The following is a 15,638-nucleotide window of genomic DNA, read 5'->3' as shown; positions in this document are numbered from 1 at the left end:
ACCAAATGGGAGAAGATATTCACAAATGGTTTATCCAATATGGATAATATAGAAAGAAGTGATACAATTCAACATGACAAAAAACACACCCAACCTGATTAAAAATGGGTCAGAGTGTCTGAATAGACTTTTTCCAAAGAAGACAAACAGGTGGCCAATAGAAGCATGAACATCACTAATGTTCAGTGCTCAACATCACTCATCATCAGGGAAATGCAAATCAGAACCACAATGAGATATCACCTCATACCTGTCCGATTGGCTATTATCAAAGACAACAAATAACTGTTGGCAAAGATATGGAGAAAAGAGAACACTTGTGCACTGTTGTTGGGTTTGCAAATTGGTACAGCTACTATGGAAAACAGTATGGAGGTTCCTCAAAAAATTAAAAATAGAACTGAGTAATTCCACTTCTGGGCAACTATCTGAAGAAAACAAAAACATGAATTGAAAAAAGATATATGCACCCCTATGTTCACTGCAGTGTTATTTGAAATGAGCAAGGTATGGAAGCAACCTAAGGGTCCACAGATAGATGAATGGATAAGGAAGAGGTGGTATATACACATGTAGTGCAATAATAGTCAGTCATAGAATGGACCTAGACAGTATTATGCTAAGTGAAATAAGCCAGACAAGGACATATACCATATAATTTCACTTGTAGGTGGAATTCAAAAACAAGTGAACAAACAGAACAGAGACAGACTCATAGATACAGAGAATAAACTGATGGTTGCCAGAGTGGTAGGAGTGAAAAATGTAGAGATGCATATGAGGTAGCAACTTCCAGTTATAAAATAAGCTATGGGGATATAATATAAAGCAGAGGGAATATTGTCAATAATATCACAATATCTAAATGGTGACAGATGGTTTCTAGATGTATGATAATCACTTTGTTAGGCATATGAATATTGAATAACTATGTTTCACACCCGAAACTAATATAATGCTGTATGTTAACTATGTTTTAATAAAAAAAGAAAGTTACAGTAATCAAACCAAGGCCAAGGAGATAGAAATCCAGGAGAGAATGAAATAATCTAGCTACCTTAATTCTCTTGATTTTATAAACAGTATAAGACTTCGTCTCTTAAAGCCATATGCTAGTTTGGAAGGCTATAGAGAAGGCTCATAGCACTTTGAGAGCTCCTAAATAACCTTTCCTTGTCGCTAACTCATTTTCAAGGAGGGGGGACCAAAATGAGACAGTGCACTCCTGAACCCACAGGAGCTGGAGAACCTGAATCATGCTGTTTCTGCAGTGTCCTTTTCCCATTCCTTTGGGTATTTGAAAGGTGGAAGGACATGCTGTTTAAGAATTAATTGATTTATAATATTGGTTTGGGGTCTGGTCAACGAGAACTGGGTTTAATGAGAAAAGGCCCTTCTCCCTTTCGGAGTCACAGAGCTCTGTCCTCAGAATTCTATCTTTAAGAAGCAGATACAATATATAGCAATTTCCAAATTTATTCTACCATGTCCTTCTCTCTCTCCCTCTCATTTTTGAAAATAGAATTAATATTTTATAGCAGTTTTAGGTTCAGAGAAAAATTGTGCAGAAAATATAGAGACTTCCCTCATACTCCCTGCCCCCACACATGGGCAACCTCCCCACTATTAACTTCCCCTACTAAAGAGGTACATTTATTACAATGAATCTACTACATTGACACATCATCAGCACCCAAAGTTCATTATTTACATTAGGGTTCATGTACAGTCTATGGATTTTGACAGATGAATACTGGCATAGATCTACCATCCTAGTATCATTTAGAATAGTTTCACCGACCTAAAAATCCTATGTGCTCTGTCTGAGAATTCTTTTTATTGGTATTTACTGGTATTGCATTGGACACATTCTGGGAAATGCTGCTGTAAAAAACTGTGGCCTATATAATTGAAGAGGTAAAAGCCTTGTTTCTGCTTTATTGAAGCCAGTAAGAGCAACTGATTCAAAACACATGCTATTTTATTGTCTACTACAACTCCCTAACAGTGTACCATGTGTCTCACTTTATACTTTACTAATACAAATAAACCAGTTTGGTGGTTTGGGGACCTAAGCACCTAATATATTGCTCACTTACATTTGGGAAGTATTTTAAAAGAATATTTATGTATATTTTCTGCCAGAAATATGGGAGTGTGCAGCAGGGAGCTACATAAGAGTATATATGTTCTCTTTTAAAATGGAATCTCATGAGAATTTTAGTTTCAGGAACACAATTGTTTACCTGAGGCCTGGCAGTTTTTTAAGGATGAGTACTATTTCTGGGGCAAAAGGCATGTGTTGTGATCATGGGACAAACTGCAAGGAAATAAGAGCGTAAATTTCCATTTTCAAACTTAGAGTCATAGAATTCAGAATCTAATCCTGATAAATATATTAGCATTTATATCAGTCTTTTTATTTCATAGGAGTATCAAGCAGCATCACTGAAAGACACCAGCCTTCCTGGAATGCACTGAATTTATTTGCAGTAGCTATGGGATATCTTCAAGAAATTTCAATTCCAAAGTAAAAAAGTTACATGGATGTTAATGGAAACTATTTTGTCAGTTAGGTTCAATTTTTTTTTAAGTTTTATATATTGGTTTTAGAGAGAGAGAGGAAGAGAGGGAGAGAGGGAGAGAGGGAGGGAGAGGGGGAGAGAGGGGGAGAGGAGGAGAGAGGGGTAGAGAGACAGAGAGAGAAAGAAATATCTTGTTCCACTTATTTATGCATTCGTTGGCTGCTTCTTATATGTGCCCTGACCAGGGATCAAACCCACAACCTTGGCATATGGGGATGATGCTCTAAATGAATGAGCATCAGTCAGGACAGTAAGGTTCAATTTTGATTTGCAGAAGGTTCAGGGAGGTAAAAACTTAGACTACAGCATGTGAGGACTTTCCTTAGCTACATGGTGCTGGGTAAAATACTAACTCCTTTGAATTTGTGTCTTTGTTTATAAAAGAAGGAAGTTGGATTGAGTGATCTTTATGTCTTTGTATTCTTAATACTATCTTAACATTTTAATAATACACTAGTAAATAGTAATAGGACTTGGACATCTGGCCAACTATAACTGCTCCCTCTCTCCCCTGCTCCTTCTCTTCTTTTCTGTCGTCTTCTCTTTTTTTCTTCCCCTTGCACAAATATTTATAAATTTTGTCTACTAGGTTTTTGTCCCTTTTGTTGGGTGCTGACAGCACAATGACAAACAAGAGAGGGTCCTTGACTTTACAGCATTTTTAACTTAGTGAGAGAGATAGCGAAGTAAACTGGAATTATAACAATGTGTCAGTGGTACCATGTGATAAATATTATGGAAGAACATAGAAGGAACGCCTAACCTTCTCATGGATTAAATAAAGGGGAGATATTCAGCTAGTTAACGAAGAATGGCTGGACCACTTATTAAACCAATAAAATGCTTCTGTACAGTTTGGTGATTAGCCTCTCCTGTACTCCCAAGTGTTTTCCCTGACACCTTGGCCACCCAGCGACTGCCCTCTCATGTTTGGTCTGATCCTGCCACTAAGGGGTTAATCTCTGAAAAATGTAAACTTTCCATAATTCTGTTCCAGCACTATTAGTCTATTTCCATTCTAATTGGTTACCAGTGCCTGAGCCATACTTGTTAAATGTTTTGGAATACTCCCTAGTTCATGGACTGCCTCTCAGAAGATTGAGATATGAGGTTATTTAGGGGTGAAAGAGAGGAGAGTGGGAATGGGTGAAAGAGTGTTCCAGTAAAACAACTGATGTGTATGTAGGTCCACTGGTGAGGGAGAGGCCAATAGGTTTAAGAAACTGAGAATAGCACATTAGATGTGTACTAGAGAGTACTAGGAGAGACATGATAAGAAAAACTCGAGAGAGATGGCAAGACCCAGGTTACAGAGTGCTTTACAGTACAGCTAAGTAATGTATACTGATGATAAAAGGTATTATTCATGTATTTCTGACCACTGTGATTTAGTGTTGTTTGGAATGCCAGGAAAAATACTACAGAAAAGTCTAGATATCACTGTTGTATAGGCATCTACCACCTGTGATATCTGTACCAAAAATGGTGTAGTATGTAAGGTCTGTTTGCTGTCCCCACATGCATACAACTCTTCCCAGGGTATTCCAGAACATGAATATTTACTTCAGCACCAAAATAAATAATAAAAAAAAAACAGTATATAATTACTGTGTTTTTCTTCACATTTTGTTAGTCAACCTGGAGGGAAAGGGAGCTAGCATTTAGAAAACAAACAATACATTATCTTAAGATTTTAGCAGTTTGGGAAATGGCATTAATACTGTTTTGGGGAGTGAATTATAAGGGCCTTCTAGAGTAATGTTGAAGATTTTATCTTAATAGCCTAGATATTAGTAGTGTGCAATACATGTTTAATGTATGCATGAGTAAATGAATAAATAAATGAAAGACAATAATTCTAAGGTATAAGGTGGGAATATTTTTGTTCTGAATGTTTCTTTACCTATGGAGGAAACTCCAGTAGCCTAATACTACTAGTATCTCTTTCCAATCTCCCCACTCCTTGTTAGAAATTGATGAGTGACTTAGTACTATTGGTGAGTTTTGAAGAAGTAACTAGGCATACATTGCCTAACTAATCCTTGTTTATTTATTTTGTTTATATTTTATATTTTAAAAAAATTATTAAATTTATTCAGGTCATATTGGTTAATAAAATTAGATAGGTTTCAGGTGTACAGTTCTATAATACATCATCTGTATATTGTGTTGTGGGTTCACCACTCAATGTCAAGTCTCTTTCTGACATCATTTATCACTACTCTACCCTCTTCTACCTCCCTCCATCCCCTTTCCCCTCTGGTAATCACCATATTGTTGTTTGTATCTATAAGGTTTTTTTTCTTTTTCTTTTCTTTACCTTAATCCCTTAACCCTTTTCACCCAGTTCTCCAACCCTCTCCTCTCTAACAGCTGTCAGTCTGTTTTCTGTATCTATGAGTCTCTTTCTAATTTGTATGTTTGTTCATTTTGTTCATTAGATTCCATATATAAGTGAAATCCTATGGTACTTGTCTTTCTATGACTGACTTATTTTACTTAGCACAATGCTCTCTGGGTCCATCCATGCTATTGCAAAAGGTAAGATTTCCTTCCTGTTTATGGCCGAGTAGTTTTCTATTGTGTAAATGTACCACAGTTATATCACAAATCACCAGAGAAGTGCAAATTAAAACCACAATGAGATATCACTGCACACCTGTCAATAAATCAACAAATAAGTGTTGGCAAGGATTGGAGAACAGGAAATCCTTGTGTAGTGTTGCTGAGGATGCAGATTGGTGTGGCTACTATGGAAAATGGTATAGCGTTTCCTCAAAACATTAAAAATGGAACACTTCTGGGAATATATTAGAAGAAACTCAAATCACTGATTTGAAAAATTATATGCACTCCTATGTTCATTGCAGCATTGTTTATAATAGTCAAGATTTTAAGCTGCCCAAGTGCTCATCAGTAGATGAGTGGATAAAAAAGCTGTGGTACTAATTAATCCTCTCTATAGCTCTTGGATTCAGTTGACAACAGGAGTTGACTCCTATGGGCAGGCTCTATGTTCTGGGGAACAGGAGAAGTTTGGAGAGACTTTCCTTGTTCTAATGCTTCATGCCTTGGCAGCCAAGTTTGTCTAATTTTGGGGTTTATCATTAGAAAGCCTGCAGCCAGCATATATTAGTCAGTTTCCAGTATCAGCTTTATCAGTAATAAAGGTGATATTTTGAACCCCATTACTGGCTTTTATGTTATATTTCATTTGGTTCAGAAGTCAGGTAGAAAATGAGAGGACTCTTTATTAGGCCTCTTTCAAATACAGTGATGCATTGCTCTTATTCAAGCTATGGAAAGATCTGTTCTGCTAAATTTAGAAATAAAATTTGTAACCTAAGCATGAAAGCACACTTACTATTCACTTTATATAGGTGCAAATGCATGCTTTATAAGTGTTTTAAAATCCTATTAAATCATTGACGGTTTAATGGCTTTCTGTGTTTGTAAAATTTCTCATTTGAGGATTCCAAATATATTTTTTTCCCCTGAGAAAAAATTAGCAATGAAGGGCAAACGTTACTTTTTGAATTATCTGAAAGTTTCTGTTCAGAAAACATGAAATAGTAACAGCTGAACAAATTTGTCTGTCTTAAGTTTGCAAGCAGATCAGAAAGCTTTATATTGATATTTATCAATTATAATATCTCAATATATTCTCAGAATACATATAGCAACACAAATAGCAGTTTTCCAAAGAACATAAGAAAATGTTATATGAAAGTATGAAAAAAAAAAAACCTATAGGAAATGGATTGTGTTCTAGCAAACCATAAATTAACAAAATAAATCCCAAAGAAGTAGAAACCTGCATAGGCTAATTATAAAAAAAAAGATTAAAATGGTAATTAAGAAAAAGCATTAAAAATGGAAGCTATCTAAACCTATAAATAAAAGATTATTTCAATGCTGTCTAAATTATTCTAGTGCATAGGAAATGTACAATTTATTATATGAAGACATTATAACTTTAATATTAAAATCTATAAAGATAGTAACTACTCATTTATTGTTATAAAAGGAAAGTTTCTAAAACAATTGCCAAATAAAACCATCATTATTTCAAAGAATTATGCCAGATCTGAATACAATTTATTCTAGAAATGGTAGAGTTGTTCTCTTAATGATTGATCTTTTAGTATAATTCATTTTCTTAAAAAATTACAGGAAACTTTGTACATTTTTATCACTAAAATGCTGAAAATATATTTAAAAAAGAGACGCAGGAGCCATGCCTAATTAGAACTCAGAGAACTTGGAACTATAAGAAAAATACTTAAATATTCTAAAAATTAAATATAAAACCCCAAGGTAACTATAAATATGAATGAGTAATTCTATCTGGATAGCAAAAATCAGAAAAGATGTTCAGTTTACTAGTCTGAGAAATGAATGGCAAAGCAAAAATGAAATGCTACTCTTTCTACCAAGCTGCCAGAATTAAAATATACTCTAAATCCAACTGCTGGCAAAGATGTAAAGCAACTCTATCATTTATCATTGGTGAAAGACTTTTTTCACTTTATTGCTTTCCTAGAAAACAATCTGCTATCATCTATTTAAAAAATTTATATTCTCCTACCAAGCAACTCCATTCTTAGAAATCTACCCTATAAATATAAAAACATGATATATAAAGTTATGCTTCCCAAAACTTTTCAAGAATCATTGCTCTTGAAGACAAAAGAATAAAACAAAATCATCATCATCAATAAAAAATGATTGAATAAATTATGCAGAAATAATTTTCCCACATTTATTTGGCTATTGTTTGGATATAGCAGAGAGAGAGATGAATATGCTCTCATATTCATATTCTGCATATTATGAGAGAGATATTATGAAGAGAGATATAAAAAAAACAGAACTATAATATGATGACTTTTTTAGCTAAACAAAACAATGATACCAGCAGGCCATGGAAGTCAAGCCCAGTAAGGAGTGTTTAATAACTTATATCCCAAATCAACTTACCTTTAAAATAATATTGGAGCGTTTGGCCCATATCTGGCCATTGCTGGTAGTCAGTGGCAAGTAAGAGGAATAAGTGTGGAGAGGGTCTTTCCTAACCCAACATCTGGATGCTATGCCCTACAAGCAGGGTTGCCACTGGAGTGAGTCTTATAGCCTAGAACATTGGCCTGGGTGAAACCTGGCAGGTGTGATCTTGGTGGTTGCAGCAAACATTCAAACGAGTACCTTGTAGGCAGAAGTGGAGAAGGTTCCATGTGAACAATAGTTAAAAATGGGCCAGTTTGTCCTTAGAGATGAGAGAGTGCTACTCCAAAGGCTGGCCAATGGCCTCTGTTGCCTTCAGCCAACTGAGTATTCAGGTTCAGATCCCTGAATCTGGAGTGGAGGGGATGGGCCATTCCAGGACAATTCAAGACCATTTGGTTATTTAGAAACTGGCTGTTTAATTTTCAAATATTTCAGCTATTTCTCTGGCATTTATTTCTAGTTGAAATATATTATGGTCTAAGAACATACTTCATATAATTTATAATTTTTAAATTTTGTTAAGGTGTGTTAAAGTAAGGCTCTGAATTTGGTTCATTTTGTTTGCATGTTGCAATGAAAGTTTGACACTTAGAATCTGTTGTTGTTGTTGAAATATTCTATAAGTGTCAATTAGATCAAGTTAAGAGTGACCATGCTGTTCAAGTCATTTATATCTTTATTGATTTTCTGCCTGCTTATTCTATCAGTTACTGAAAGAGGAGTATGTGCTGAAGTCCAACCGCAATACTAGACTTGTCTGTTTTCTTAAGTTCCATCTGTTGTTGCTTCATGTATTTCAAAGCTGTTGTCAGTGAATGCATGTTTGAAACAATGTCTTCTTCAAGAGTGACCTCTTTATCCATGATAGTTTCTTGCTCTGATGTCTCCTTTGTCTAAAATTAATAGAGCTATTCCAGTTTTGTTTTAGTTAGTGTTAACAAGCTATCTGCTTTTCCATCTTTTAACTTTTATATTACTTTTTAGTCTTTATATTTAAGGTAGGTTTCTTGTAGACAACAAAACGTAGGTCTTTTCTTTTTCTTTAACTGTAATAGCGCTTGTCTTATATGATGATTTTTGACCATTAACATATAAAGTGATTATTTATATGGTTGGAATAATATGTGCCATCTTTGTAACTTTTCTATTCGTTGACTTTGCTCTTTGTTTACTCCTGCCTTCTTTAGCTTTAGTGAAGCATTTTATGATTCCATTTTAACTCCTTCTTCAGCATCATCATTTATACTTAAAAAAAATAGTGGTTTCCTCAGAGTTTATAATATACATTTTAAACTAATAGAATAACTTTTTAAAGAATACTTTTCTGCTTTACATGTATTAAAGACCACTTAAAACAGTATTCCAAAGTCTTTTCTTTAGTTATGATTGTCATTCATTTCATTTATCCATCTGCTATCATCATTCAGTACACTTATTGCTTTAAACAAACAGTTATGTTTTATATCAATTGCAAATAAGAAAAATAATATATGATTCTACCTTCATTAATTCCTTCTCTGATGTTCCTCTCTTTTTAATATAGATCTAAGTTTTGAGGGGATTTTTCTGAGAAACTGGTGAGTTTCCAGATAGAAAGCGCAGGTAATTGCTGTGGGCACCACAATGACTAAGGCACCAGAAGTCAGTTTTTCACTGTTAAGCTAGTCCACTCAGCCTCCAGAATTTAACCAAAGTACCGTTTAGGTGTGTCTCCTGCTTAATGGCTCCAGCAACTTCCGTTCCCGGTAAGCAGGTCACAGTTGCTATATCCTTCTGCATCTGCCTGTCTCTCCAGGTTTTGCAGTGGCTGTTTGCCCTAAAACCTCAGTTCTCTGATGGGAACAAAATAAGTTATTAATTTTTATTTTACTTCAGTGTAAATTTTACTGTAATTGTAGAGACTGAATTAATGACATCCATCATAATGACATCAGAATCATATTGATATTTTGGAAAGTAAAAATGCAATGCAAAGTACAAGTTCAAATTAATTTTATATAAAGAGTATATCTTGGAATAAAAAGAGGGAAATTAGATAAACTCAACCCCTCTTTGTTTGTATATGTGCTCACATAGCTCTCTATGAGGGAGAAGACTATGAGGGAGCATTTCTATGACAGAATGCTCATAAATTTGTTAACACGAATCACTGCATGTGTGAGGGATATTTTTGTATTGTGCTGCTTCCCTTATTACCAAAAGAACATAAGGCTTATCTAATTAGATTTTTGTCAACCAAAATAAACAGGTAAACTGAGGCATGCTCAAAATTGTAAAAACAATGAGCTTATATGAGAATGGCAGAGGAATTACGATTTAGGACACACAAACTATAGCAAACTATATGTGAGTCTGTAAGGATTTGGGATAGTGTGTATTTATAGGCAGAGAAAGTAAAGTGGGGCCTGTTCAGTGAAAGGCAGTTAAAATGAAAATCAAAATCAAATGGAGAGAAGCTTTGAAAATTCCCTGAGCAGATGAAAACAGTCCAGTCATACAAACAAAACTCAATTCAGCTTCTTTTGTGAGACCAAGCCAATCTGGGTCGGGTCATTTCCTGCTTATGCCTCTGGAAACCATAGGCAAAACTTCCCAAGGTTGATATGAGGTAATCACTGAACAACTCCTTATCATTTAAAAATATTTCAATATTATCAGTTTTCTTTGTTCTTTTTTTTATCTTTACCCGAGGACATTTTTCCATTTTTTGTACAGATAGAGTGGGAGGGAGAGAGAGGAAGAGAGAGAGAGAGGGAAACATCGATGTGAAAGGGACACATCGAGTGGCTGCCACCCAGTGCACGACCAACCAGGGCCCGGGACAAACTGCAACCAAGGTACATGCCCTTAGCAGGAACCAAACCCGGGTCTCTCCAGACCGCAGGCGGATGCTCCAACCGCTGAGCCAAACCGGCCAGGGCTCAATATTATCAGTTTTCTATAAAGCAGGCATTTAAGGGAAATCAGTCTATTAGTCCTTACATTTTGTCTTCCTGAGGGCACCTTCGTGAACTTTTCTATTTTACATCATTCATGTCCATTTTAGATTGAAATTCTTGCACATTAAAAAAAATTGTGCAGTTTTCCAGGAGCATGTATCATTTGTGTTCATGAATGACGATGATAAACCTTTAAAATTAGGAGCGTTCTAAAGGCCAGGCTATGAAGAGTGACCTTTCCTTGAGAGGCAAAGGGGTGGAGTGATGAATTTTGAGCAGGGAAATGATCTAATTTGAGTTCTGCTTTTAGTTAACTTATTTAGCTTTTGTGTGTTCAGTGGGCTGGAATATTGAGAAACTCATTTAGGGGCCTTCAGAATGATGACAACAATGTTATTTTCTATTTGTACAGTGTCTTAAAGTTTACTGAGCACTCTCATTTACATTAAGTTATTTATTTCTGAATCCTTCACTGTGACGCAGGCAGATCAGAAAGTTTTACCTTACATTTTGAGATAGGAACAGTGGTTGTAAACAAATTAAACACCATGTCTCGATCATACAGTGTGTTTCACAACTGGGTGTAAGGCCAGCAAGTTTGTGCTCTTTGTATTCTACCATGTATCTTTTAAACACCTTTCCCCAAACCAAACAAAAGTAGCCTATATTTTTATGAAGCTTATCAGAGTTTATAAAGTGCTTTCATGGTATCATTTTATCTAAGGTGGTAATAATATAATTGAGAAGAAACAATGCATACCAAAACAAGTAAACAAGCACACAAACAAAAAGAATACTTGAGAAAAGTTAAATGAAAGGAGGTAGGAAAGGAATTAATATTGTGTTTTATCTTTCATTTTTATTATACCCCTACTGCTCTTTATGGTGGCTATGAAATATGTATTTTTGTACATGAAGAATCTGAACCTTAAGGAGATTGAGTGGCTTGTTCAAGGTCACATGGCTTTTCAGAAAGCATTGTTGAACCCAGGTCTATCTGATGCCATGTTGCCTCTTGTGAATGATTGAAGTGCTTACTGTGAATGACTGGCTGTCATTGTACATACCTGCTGGATGGATCTCTTAACAATGTATTAAAATAAATTATAAAGAGAAGAGTATGGTAGACATGTTGATGTACTGTCCAGATCCCCTTGCTGTCCAGGTGTGGGGAATGCCACCTGCAGATAGCCTTCATCTATCAGCAACTTCATGGTCTGTTTAAGCTGCAGAGCGCTATCTCTGAAAACCAAGGCAAGTGCATCACAGCTCAAATTCTTCTTTTGACAGTTGTTTCTTCCTTCAGCTCTCTTTCACAAGTGTTGATACCTGATAAACATCTTAAATCCTAAACTCCATCTGCATCTGGAAAACCTATTTTGTGACAGTTGATTCCAGGAGCAGCCTAAGCAAGCAAACAGTAAGTAGGAGTTTTGGAGTTGGATCAATCACTGTCTTTGTGACAAAGAAGGCAGCATGAATTACAGATGGTAAGTAGAGTGTGACAACCCCCAGCACAAGATGACACTCCTACCCTCGCCGGTGCTGACCTGTGATGGTATACTAGTAGAAGAAATGTACTTGTGGATGCGATGTATTAGGCTTTGAAGAGGTATAAAAGAAATAGTATTTACGAGGACAATGGTATTAATGGCTATTATGCTATTCATATGTTACAGAAAGATAACAGCTGAGTCTATGCCATATGCTGTTGTCAACCAGAAAGTCTCTTTGGTTGCATACAATGAAGTTTTCATCTTCTTCAGCAATGAAGTGGAGAAAACCAAGAATCAAACGTAGGACTCAAGAGAATGGATAAACTTAAAAGACAGTTAAATGCATGCCCAAGGCAGCTTTCTGATGCCAACAGTGATCTGTTTGGGCAAACCTAGAACCCTGATATATGGTATGGAATTTCTGTGAGAAAACTTTCAAATTCTAATAACCTTAAATCCTCTGAATCTTCTGAGTCTATAGACAAGGTCTTCCCTCTTCATTGAGAGCCCAAATACCATGAGGAACCCAGTTCTGGCTTCTGGAAAAGGAATTAACTTTGCATTTTATCTTTAATTTTATTACATTATTGCTGTCCTGTATGGTAGACATTAAATCTGTATTTTGTAGATAAGAAAAAAATCATATATGTGATTTTTTAAGGCCTGAACCAAGGCAATTGCATGGCTCATGAGGGAAAGTTGCCGACTCCATTTCAGACTTGGTGAGAAGCCAAGGCACTGCTGTTTTCTGGAATGAGTGGCAGTCAAGAACTTGGACACTCTGAGCCAGCCATGTTCATGTGCATAAGTGCATTTGAGCCAAGGAGTCTCCATCTATTTAATAGGGGCCTTCGTAGAGGCATTTTTCTCCACTTGACTGAGTACCTTTCCACTCCAACCCTTCCTTTTCTCCCTACCCTGGCCCATGGGTCCATAAAGAGGTGCTAGTCTTTCGTTCGGAGCTTGTTGTTAGCAAAGTAGTTCCCCCTTTCTGTGTTGCATTTACCTGACACTCACCCAGTGCCAGTCTATGGGGAAAATTTCAACATGGGATAGTTAGTATGTCTTTTTGACATTTTTTTTTTTTTGCCTTCTGCATACACTGTTGCCATAAGTGAATAAAGACTTAATTTTTAATTTTAGTTTGGCTCACTGTCCTAATTGACTACCATCACACCTGATTGCATGACAAAACTGGCACAGTGAGCAGGGTTTCCAATTACACAAAAAGTCATTCTGGAAAAGCAAAAAGCCTGAGGGTCCCACTGGGCGTGGTGCCAGCCATGCCAATGAATCTTTTTTGGAGAGTGCTAGAAGATTGTTTCCAGAAACCTTGCAGTTCTGAAGGGGATTGTGGGTCCTTCTCTTTAACCCCCAACTCCCTGGCTAAGCTCACCCATGGGATCAAATTAGAAATCCAACAAAGGGGCGTGAAGAAAGTGAGGAGAACATTTCCCCAGCTACTGCTAATGGTCCTCCTACAAGGGAAACAAAATGACTATTCTCTCTGTGCTGATTCCTAGTGTCGATATATGTCTGGTGACACAACAAGGGGTTGAGACTTGTGTCTTTGGTGAAACAGCATGTAGAACCCTCTGGAATTACTTCACCTCACAGTCTTAAAAAAACTGTAGAGACTTGGTAAGTTTGCCTTCATAATGAAGGAGGTAATCTTGTTAAACTTGGTGAAGGAGGGTGGCACCTTGAAGGATATGTTCCTGCAGACTTTCTCTCTCAGAGTGCTCAGACAGAGGACACTTTGCCTAGGGAAGAAGAGGAAGGGAGGACACCCAGGACCCTCTCCTTCCTCCGAGAAGATGGAGAAAACAGGACTCTGAGCCAAGAGAGACCAAGTGTTGACACTGAATTGCCAGAAGCCTGGGATTCATGATTGTAATGAGCATCGGGGTCAAAATGACACCAGGGTGGAAGACCTGCAGAGAGTTGTGGAGATGGTTAGCAGACCCTAACTTCCTTAGAGCAGAATAGATGGGGGTGGTGCCAGGGTCTTACTTAGCTTGTACCAGCAGTAGAAATCAAGGACAGATTATTGAGAGGCTAAGGGTAGTCTCCCAAATAAGAAGTCAAAATCCCTGGCCCAGTATAGCTACACCTGGGTTAGCTTTCAGGCATAGAGCCTGCTAACTAAGGGTGTGCTGTTCCTTGGGGAAAGGATTCTGCAATATCATGGCAACAGCACACAGTGATGTTTGTGTCAGTTTTCCTCCAAGGAACTCATGGTGTTTTATTCAGGTTCACTGGGGAAAAGTGAGCATTTTAACGATTGCTGTCACTAGAGACTGAATTAATATATGATATTCAGAGAGCTGAAACATCACTACCTTTTTGTTAGCATGAGGGCATATGAGGGCCCGATGACGAATGAAGTTCAGAAAAGTTCTGGCTTACAGTGGATCCAGTAGATTCATTCATACACCAGGATGCAATCCCTTTAGTCCCCAAGTGCACAATCTCCTGCCTGTCATCCTCTCTGTCCCCAAATGTATAATTGAGATAGATACTTTGCAGTAGATAGTGAACCCCCACACTGGGTTCCGAGCTTGTGAGGTAACAGCTCCTATAATAAGAAAGGCTAAGTGGAAACATCTAACATTTTTCCTTCTACACAAGCCCAGATAGTAAAATTTAAAAGAATCAATAATGCATTCTCAGGGGGTGGGGGGTCAGGGTGTGGGTATGGGAAGGGAGGTGGGAAAAGCAGGTTAGCATATAAGAGTAGGGAGTAATAGGTGGGTAGTCCCTCGGGGGATACTTTGGAGGATTTCAAGAATTTAATGATGATTGTCCCCATTATATCTATGTTTCATTCACCAGACTGTCTCCTTTTAGAAACAGAGTAGATCCTGGAAAGTAACTGCAGACTCCCACAAACTCAACTCAGTAATAGCCACAATTGCAATTGCTGTGCCAGATACGGAATCCTTGCTAGAGCAGATCAATGGGACTTCAAACTGCATCTCAGCATCTGCTTCTGATTTGCATTTGCATTTCAAAGGGGGAAATCAAGGCAGGTGCAGTTCAAAGTTGAGAGAGAGACAGAGACAGAGGCTGAGAGAGGGGGAGGGAGGGAGAACTAAGCATGTCATAAGTATGTTATTCAATTGTTCTCTCTGGCCACCATTTCATTGTGCTCCCTGATACTGGAAGTAGTCTAGTGTCATACATATACACACATACATACATACCTGCATCCAGGCTTCCTATTACAAGCTAAGGATTTTTTTAATTTTTTTTTTTAACAAGCTAAGTATTCACACTCAGCACTACCTTCTGGGCATCATTATTTATGAGATGCAGCATGCATGGTTATAAGCAGTCAGAAAAATCTGAATCCTATACAACTTAAAAGATATTGTGTGCATCCTACTTTCTGTCAATGTATTTTTTTAGACTTACTTACATGGATATTACATTATTACCTGAATGCATTTTCTTTATAATGTTATGAAAAAATTTATGCTAACACATGGTGCTCTCAGCAAGCTGGGAGCCAAAGAATAAGTGAACATTTAGAGGCTTTTGATGGGGACCAGAAGAGCTTATATGCATTAATCATAAAGAAACCTGACACCTGTCACTTATTCCATGAA

This window comes from Molossus molossus, unplaced genomic scaffold (assembly GCF_014108415.1).
Source record: "Molossus molossus isolate mMolMol1 unplaced genomic scaffold, mMolMol1.p scaffold_m16_p_13, whole genome shotgun sequence".
In the NCBI taxonomy this organism is placed as follows: Eukaryota; Metazoa; Chordata; class Mammalia; order Chiroptera; family Molossidae; genus Molossus; species Molossus molossus.
Note: the sequence above shows the minus strand (reverse complement) of the source record.